The sequence below is a fragment of the Pseudophryne corroboree genome, chromosome 2 (genome assembly GCF_028390025.1).
Source record: "Pseudophryne corroboree isolate aPseCor3 chromosome 2, aPseCor3.hap2, whole genome shotgun sequence".
NCBI classification, from domain to species: domain Eukaryota; kingdom Metazoa; phylum Chordata; class Amphibia; order Anura; family Myobatrachidae; genus Pseudophryne; species Pseudophryne corroboree.
In genome coordinates, this window is record NC_086445.1 from 851,819,455 (window position 1) to 851,828,649 (window position 9,195).

Here is a 9,195-nt window from a genome sequence, read left to right on the forward strand (position 1 = left end):
AATTATGGATGGACGGACTGCCTGCCGAGTGCCGACACAGAGGTAGCCACAGCCGTGAACTACCGCACTGTACTGTGTCTGCTGCTAATATAGACTGGTTGATAAAGAGATAGTATACAATACTACTAATATACTGGTGGTCAGGCACTGGTCACCACTAGTCACACTGGCAGTGGCACTCCTGCAGCAAAAGTGTGCACTGTTTAATTTTAATATAATATTATTTATCATGTACTCCTGGCTCCTGCTATAACAACCTGCAGTGCTCCCCAGTCTCCCCCACAATTATAAGCTTTATATACAATACATTGATGTGCAGCACACTGGGCTGAGCAGTGCACACAGACTGAGTCACTGTGTGACTGTGTATCGTTTTTTTCAGGCAGAGAACGGATATATTAAATAAAACAAACAACTGCACTGTCTCTGGTGGTCACTGGTCACTGTGGTCGTCAGTCACTAAACTCTGTCTGCACTCTGCACTCTCTTCTAATCTACAGTATCACAGCAATCTCTCTCTCTCTCTCTCTTCTAAATCTAATCTAAATGGAGAGGACGCCAGCCACGTCCTCTCCCTATCAATCTCAATGCACGTGTGAAAATGGCGGCGACGCGCGGCTCCTTATATAGAATCCGAGTCTCGCGAGAATCCGACAGCGTCATGATGACGTTCGGGCGCGCTCGGGTTAACCGAGCAAGGCGGGAAGATCCGAGTCGCTCGGACCCGTGAAAAAAAAAGTGAAGTTCGTGCGGGTTCGGATTCAAAGAAACCGAACCCGCTCATCTCTAGTATAAACACCAAAGTGATTTATTCAAAGGATCGGTTCCATATAACTTCATGTCACAAAAAAATTGGAAAGGTGATCCTTTTAATTAATCAGTTTGGTGTTTATACTGATTACGCAAGTCTGGAGAGTGCTATCTTTTTCCACTGCTTGTGGAGAAACACTGTATTGTACTATGAGTCCGGCCCCTTGATTGGGTTGGGCTTTGATTTGGCTCCCCAGCCGCTACCTGTGTTGGGTGAGAGTGTGGGACTTCCCCTGTATAATATATATATATATATATATATATATATATATATATATATATATATATATATATATATATATATATATATATATATATATATATATATATTAGAGATGAGCGCCTGAAATTTTTCGGGTTTTGGTTTTGGGTTCGGTTCCGCGGCCGTGTTTTGGGTTCGAACGCGTTTTGGCAAAACCTCACCGAATTATTTTTGTCGGATTCGGGTGTGTTTTGGATTCGGGTGTTTTTTTCCAAAAACACTAAAAAACTGCTTAAATCATAGAATTTGGGGGTCATTTTGATCCCAAAGTATTATTAACCTCAAAAAACATAATTTACACTCATTTTCAGTCTATTCTGAATACCTCACACCTCACAATATTATTTTTAGTCCTAAAATTTGCACCGAGGTCGCTGTGTGAGTAAGATAAGCGACCCTAGTGGCCGACACAAACACCGGGCCCATCTAGGAGTGGCACTGCAGTGTCACGCAGGATGGCCCTTCCAAAAAACCCTCCCCAAACAGCACATGACGCAAAGAAAAAAAGAGGCGCAATGAGGTAGCTGTGTGAGTAAGATTAGCGACCCTAGTGGCCGACACAAACACCGGGCCCATCTAGGAGTGGCACTGCAGTGTCACGCAGGATGGCCCTTCCAAAAAACCCTCCCCAAACAGCACATGACGCAAAGAAAAAAAGAGGCGCAATGAGGTAGCTGACTGTGTGAGTAAGATTAGCGACCCTAGTGGCCGACACAAACACCGGGCACATCTAGGAGTGGCACTGCAGTGTCACGCAGGATGTCCCTTCCAAAAAACCCTCCCCAAACAGCACATGACGCAAAGAAAAAAAGAGGCGCAATGAGGTAGCTGTGTGAGTAAGATTAGCGACCCTAGTGGCCGACACAAACACCGGGCACATCTAGGAGTGGCACTGCAGTGTCACGCAGGATGTCCCTTCCAAAAAACCCTCCCCAATCAGCACATGATGCAAAGAAAAAGAAAAGAAAAAAGAGGTGCAAGATGGAATTATCCTTGGGCCCTCCCACCCACCCTTATGTTGTATAAACAAAACAGGACATGCACACTTTAACCAACCCATCATTTCAGTGACAGGGTCTGCCACACGACTGTGACTGATATGACGGGTTGGTTTGGACCCCCCCCAAAAAAGAAGCAATTAATCTCTCCTTGCACAAACTGGCTCTACAGAGGCAAGATGTCCACCTCATCTTCACCCTCCGATATATCACCGTGTACATCCCCCTCCTCACAGATTATCAATTCGTCCCCACTGGAATCCACCATCTCAGCTCCCTGTGTACTTTGTGGAGGCAATTGCTGCTGGTCAATGTCTCCGCGGAGGAATTGATTATAATTCATTTTAATGAACATCATCTTCTCCACATTTTCTGGATGTAACCTCGTACGCCGATTGCTGACAAGGTGAGCGGCGGCACTAAACACTCTTTCGGAGTACACACTTGTGGGAGGGCAACTTAGGTAGAATAAAGCCAGTTTGTGCAAGGGCCTCCAAATTGCCTCTTTTTCCTGCCAGTATAAGTACGGACTGTGTGACGTGCCTACTTAGATGCGGTCACTCATATAATCCTCCACCATTCTATCAATGTTGAGAGAATCACATGCAGTGACAGTAGACGACATGTCCGTAATCGTTGTCAGGTCCTTCAGTCCGGACCAGATGTCAGCATCAGCAGTCGCTCCAGACTGCCCTGCATCACCGCCAGCGGGTGGGCTCGGAATTCTGAGCCTTTTCCTCGCACCCCCAGTTGCGGGAGAATGTGAAGGAGGAGATGTTGACAGGTCGCGTTCCGCTTGACTTGACAATTTTGTCACCAGCAGGTCTTTCAACCCCAGCAGACCTGTGTCTGCCGGAAAGAGAGATCCAAGGTAGGCTTTAAATCTAGGATCGAGCACGGTGGCCAAAATGTAGTGCTCTGATTTCAACAGATTGACCACCCGTGAATCCTTGTTAAGCGAATTAAGGGCTGCATCCACAAGTCCCACATGCCTAGCGGAATCGCTCCGTGTTAGCTCCTCCTTCAATGCCTCCAGCTTCTTCTGCAAAAGCCTGATGAGGGGAATGACCTGACTCAGGCTGGCAGTGTCTGAACTGACTTCACGTGTGGCAAGTTCAAAGGGCATCAGAACCTTGCACAACGTTGAAATCATTCTCCACTGCACTTGAGACAGGTGCATTCCACCTACTATATCGTGCTCAATTGTATATAGGCTTGAATGGCCTTTTGCTGCTCCTCCAACCTCTGAAGCATATAGAGGGTTGAATTCCACCTCGTTACCACTTCTTGCTTCAGATGATGGCAGGGCAGGTTCAGTAGTTTTTGGTGGTGCTCCAGTTTTCTGTACGTGGTGCCTGTACGCCGAAAGTGTCCCGCAATTCTTCTGGCCACCGACAGCATCTCTTGCACGCCCCTGTCGTTTTTTAAAAAATTCTGCACCACCAAATTCAAGGTATGTGCAAAACATGGGACGTGCTGGAATTGGCCCAGATTTAATGCACACACAATATTGCTGGCGTTGTCCGATGCCACAAATCCACAGGAGAGTCCAATTGGGGTAAGCCATTCCGCGATGATCTTCCTCAGTTGCCGTAAGAGGTTTTCAGCTGTGTGCGTATTCTGGAAAGCGGTGATACAAATCGTAGCCTGCCTAGGAAAGAGTTGGCGTTTGCGAGATGCTGCTACTGGTGCCGCCGCTGCTGTTCTTGCGGCGGGAGTCCATACATCTACCCAGTGGGCTGTCACAGTCATATAGTCCTGACCCTGCCCTGCTCCACTTGTCCACATGTCCGTGGTTAAGTGGACATTGGGTACAGCTGCATTTTTTAGGACACTGGTGACTCTTTTTCTGAGGTCTGTGTACATTTTCGGTATCGCCTGCCTAGAGAAATGGAACCTAGATGGTATTTGGTACCGGGGACACAGTACCTCCAACAAGTCTCTAGTTGGCTCTGCAGTAATGATGGATACCGGAACCACGTTTCTCACCACCCAGGATGCCAAGGCCTCAGTTATCCGCTTTGCAGTAGGATGACTGCTGTGATATTTCATCTTCCTCGCAAAGGACTGTTGAACAGTCAATTGCTTACTGGAAGTAGTACAAGTGGGCTTACGACTTCCCCTCTGGGATGACCATCGACTCCCAGCGGCAACAACAGCAGCGCCAGCAGCAGTAGGCGTTACACGCAAGGATGCATCGGAGGAATCCCAGGCAGGAGAGGACTCGTCAGACTTGCCAGTGACATGGCCTGCAGGACTATTGGCATTCCTGGGGAAGGAGGAAATTGACACTGAGGGAGTTGGTGGGGTGGTTTGCGTGAGCTTGGTTACAAGAGGAAGGGATTTACTGGTCAGTGGACTGCTTCCGCTGTCACCCAAAGTTTTTGAACTTGTCACTGACTTATTATGAATGCGCTGCAGGTGACGTATAAGGGAGGATGTTCCGAGGTGGTTAACGTCCTTACCCCTACTTATTACAGCTTGACAAAGGGAACACACGGCTTGACACCTGTTGTCCGCATTTCTGGTGAAATACCTCCACACCGAAGAGCTGATTTTTTTGGTATTTTCACCTGGCATGTCAACGGCCATATTCCTCCCACGGACAACAGGTGTCTCCCCGGGTGCCTGACTTAAACAAACCACCTCACCATCAGAATCCTCCTGGTCAATTTCCTCCCCAGCGCCAGCAACACCCATATCCTCCTCATCCTGGTGTACTTCAACACTGACATCTTCAATCTGACTATCAGGAACTGGACTGCGGGTGCTCCTTCCAGCACTTGCAGGGGGCGTGCAAATGGTGGAAGGCGCATGCTCTTCACGTCCAGTGTTGGGAAGGTCAGGCATCGCAACCGACACAATTGGACTCTCCTTGTGGATTTGGGATTTCAAAGAACGCACAGTTCTTTGCGGTGCTTTTGCCAGCTTGAGTCTTTTCAGTTTTCTAGCGAGAGGCTGAGTGCTTCCATCCTCATGTGAAGCTGAACCACTAGCCATGAACATAGGCCAGGGCCTCAGCCGTTCCTTGCCACTCCGTGTGGTAAATGGCATATTGGCAAGTTTACGCTTCTCCTCCGACAAATTTTATTTTAGGTTTTGGAGTCCTTTTTTTTCTGATATTTGGTGTTTTGGATTAAACATGCTCTGTACTATGCCATTGGGCATCGGCCTTGGCAGACGACGTTGCTGGCATTTCATCGTCTCGGCCATGACTAGTGGCAGCAGCTTCAGCACGAGGTGGAAGTGGATCTTGATCTTTCCCTAATTTTGGAACCTCAACTTTTTTGTTCTCCATATTTTATAGGCAGAACTAAAAGGCACCTCAGGTAAACAATGGAGATGGATGGATTGGATACTAGTATACAATTATGGACGGACTGCCACGGTTAGGTGGTATAAAAAAACCACGGTTAGGTGGTATATAATACAATTATGGATGGACGGACTGCCTGCCGAGTGCCGACACACAGGTAGCCACAGCCGTGAACTACCGCACTGTACACTGGTTGATAGAGATAGTAGTATACTCGTAACAACTAGTATGACGACGGTATAAAGAATGAAAAAAAAACCACGGTTAGGTGGTATATATTATAATACAATTATGGTTGGACGGACTGCCTGCCGAGTGCCGACACAGAGGTAGCCACAGCCGTGAACTACCGCACTGTACACTGGTTGATAAAGAGATAGTAGTATACTCGTAACAACTAGTATGACGACGGTATAAAGAATGAAAAAAAAAACCACGGTTAGGTGGTATATATTATAATACAATTATGGATGGACGGACTGCCTGCCGAGTGCCGACACAGAGGTAGCCACAGCCGTGAACTACCGCACTGTACACTGGTTGATAAAGAGATAGTAGTATACTCGTAACAACTAGTATGACGACGGTATAAAGAATGAAAAAAAAACCACGGTTAGGTGGTATATATTATAATACAATTATGGTTGGACGGACTGCCTGCCGAGTGCCGACACAGAGGTAGCCACAGCCGTGAACTACCGCACTGTACACTGGTTGATAAAGAGATAGTAGTATACTCGTAACAACTAGTATGACGACGGTATAAAGAATGAAAAAAAAACCACGGTTAGGTGGTATATAATACAATTATGGTTGGACGGACTGCCTGCCGAGTGCCGACACAGAGGTAGCCACAGCCGTGAACTACCGCACTGTACACTGGTTGATAAAGAGATAGTAGTATACTCGTAACAACTAGTATGACGACGGTATAAAGAATGAAAAAAAAACCACGGTTAGGTGGTATATATTATAATACAATTATGGTTGGACGGACTGCCTGCCGAGTGCCGACACAGAGGTAGCCACAGCCGTGAACTACCGCACTGTACACTGGTTGATAAAGAGATAGTAGTATACTCGTAACAACTAGTATGACGACGGTATAAAGAATGAAAAAAAAACCACGGTTAGGTGGTATATATTATAATACAATTATGGATGGACGGACTGCCTGCCGAGTGCCGACACAGAGGTAGCCACAGCCGTGAACTACCGCACTGTACTGTGTCTGCTGCTAATATAGACTGGTTGATAAAGAGATAGTATACAATACTACTAATATACTGGTGGTCAGGCACTGGTCACCACTAGTCACACTGGCAGTGGCACTCCTGCAGCAAAAGTGTGCACTGTTTAATTTTAATATAATATTATTTATCATGTACTCCTGGCTCCTGCTATAACAACCTGCAGTGCTCCCCAGTCTCCCCCACAATTATAAGCTTTATATACAATACATTGATGTGCAGCACACTGGGCTGAGCAGTGCACACAGACTGAGTCACTGTGTGACTGTGTATCGTTTTTTTCAGGCAGAGAACGGATATATTAAATAAAACAAACAACTGCACTGTCTCTGGTGGTCACTGGTCACTGTGGTCGTCAGTCACTAAACTCTGTCTGCACTCTCTTCTAATCTACAGTATCACAGCAATCTCTCTCTCTCTCTCTCTCTTCTAAATCTAATCTAAATGGAGAGGACGCCAGCCACGTCCTCTCCCTATCAATCTCAATGCACGTGTGAAAATGGCGGCGACGCGCGGCTCCTTATATAGAATCCGAGTCTCGCGAGAATCCGACAGCGTCATGATGACGTTCGGGCGCGCTCGGGTTAACCGAGCAAGGCGGGAAGATCCGAGTCGCTCGGACCCGTGAAAAAAAAAGTGAAGTTCGTGCGGGTTCGGATTCAAAGAAACCGAACCCGCTCATCTCTAATATATATATGAAAAAAATAAAGTCGCGCATTAAAACAATATAGTCTCTAAGATATATCCGTCCAAATGTATTATTGCTGCAGTCCTCCTTCAGGAGTAAACCTGTACTCCTCAGCACATGTGAAAAAGAAAACTATGGAGGGCGCAATGGTGAGTGTAATCATCAAAAGTGCTTTACTGGCAAAGTATTCACTCACATACATTGAAAGTAAAAGGTAACCAGCGCAGTGTAGACAGCTTGTGTAGCCTCCGGATGGCATACACCGATGTACAACGTTGCTCTAGAGATACCAACAGCCGCTCTGGACATCCAGCCGCACGGACGACAAACGGACCTCACACGCCGCTCATCTGGGCACTGGATCCACGTCACAAGTCCTGCTGGTCACGCCCAGCAGGACTTGTGACGTGGATCCAGTGCTCAGATGAGCGGCGTGTGAGGTCCGTTTGTCGTCCGTGCGGCTGGATGTCCAGAGCGGCTGTTGGTATCTCTAGAGCAACGTTGTACATCGGTGTATGCCATCCGGAGGCTACACAAGCTGTCTACACTGCGCTGGTTACCTTTTACTTTCAATGTATGTGAGTGAATACTTTGCCAGTAAAGCACTTTTGATAATTACACTCACCATTGCGCCCTCCATTGTTTTCTTTTTCACATATATTATAGTGATGAGCGGGTCCGAGGCATACTCGGATTCTCCCGTATGGCTCGGTTAATCTGAGCGCGCCCGAACGTCATCATCCCGCTGTCGGATTCTCACGAGATTCGGATTCTATATAAGCAGCCGCGCGTCGCCGCCATTTTCACTGGTGCATTGGAAATGTTAGGGAGAGGACGTGGCTGGCGTCCTCTCCGTTTATTAATAATATTTGTGCTGCTTATTGCTTAATTGTGGGGACTGGGGAGCAGCTGTATTATATAGGAGGAGTACAGTGCAGAGTTTTGCTGACAGTGACCACCAGTATACGTTGTCTGCATGAAAAACACTCCATATCTGTGCTCAGTGTGCTGCTTATATCTGTGCTCACACTGCTTAATTGTGGGGACTGGGGAGCAGCTGTATTATATAGGAGGAGTACAGTGCAGAGTTTTGCTGACTAGTGACCACCAGTATACGTTGTCTGCCTGAAAAACATTCCATATCTGTGCTCAGTGTGCTGCATATATCTGTGCTCACACTGCTTAATTGTGGGGACTGGGGAGCAGCAGTATTATATAGGAGGAGTACAGTGCAGTTTTGCTGACCAGTGACCACCAGTATACGTTGCCTGCCTGAAAAACACTCCATATCTGTGCTCAGTGTGCTGCATATATCTGTGCTCACACTGCTTTATTGTGGGGACTGGGGACCACCAGTATATATATAGGAGGAGTACAGTGCAGAGTTTTGCTGACCAGTGACCACCAGTATATGTTGTCTGCCTGAAAAACACTCCATATCTGTGCTCAGTATGCTGCATATATCTGTGCTCACACTGCTTTATTGTGGGGACTGGGGACCACCAGTATATTATATAGGAGGAGTACAGTGCAGAATTTTGCTGACCAGTGACCACCAGTATATATAGCAGTACGGTACGGAAGGCCACTGCTCTACCTACCTCTGTGTCGTCAAGTATACTATCCATCTAGATTCTATACCTGTGGTGCATTTTAGTTTTGCAGTTTGCTGACAATGACCACCAGTATATATAGAAGTACGGTACGGAAGGCCACTGCTCTACCTACCTCTGTGTCGTCAAGTATACTATCCATCCATACCTGTGGTGCATTTCAGTTGTGCGCAGTATATATAGTAGTAGGCCATTGCTATTGATACTGGCATATAATTCCACACATTAAAAAATGGAGAACAAAAATGTGGAGGGTAA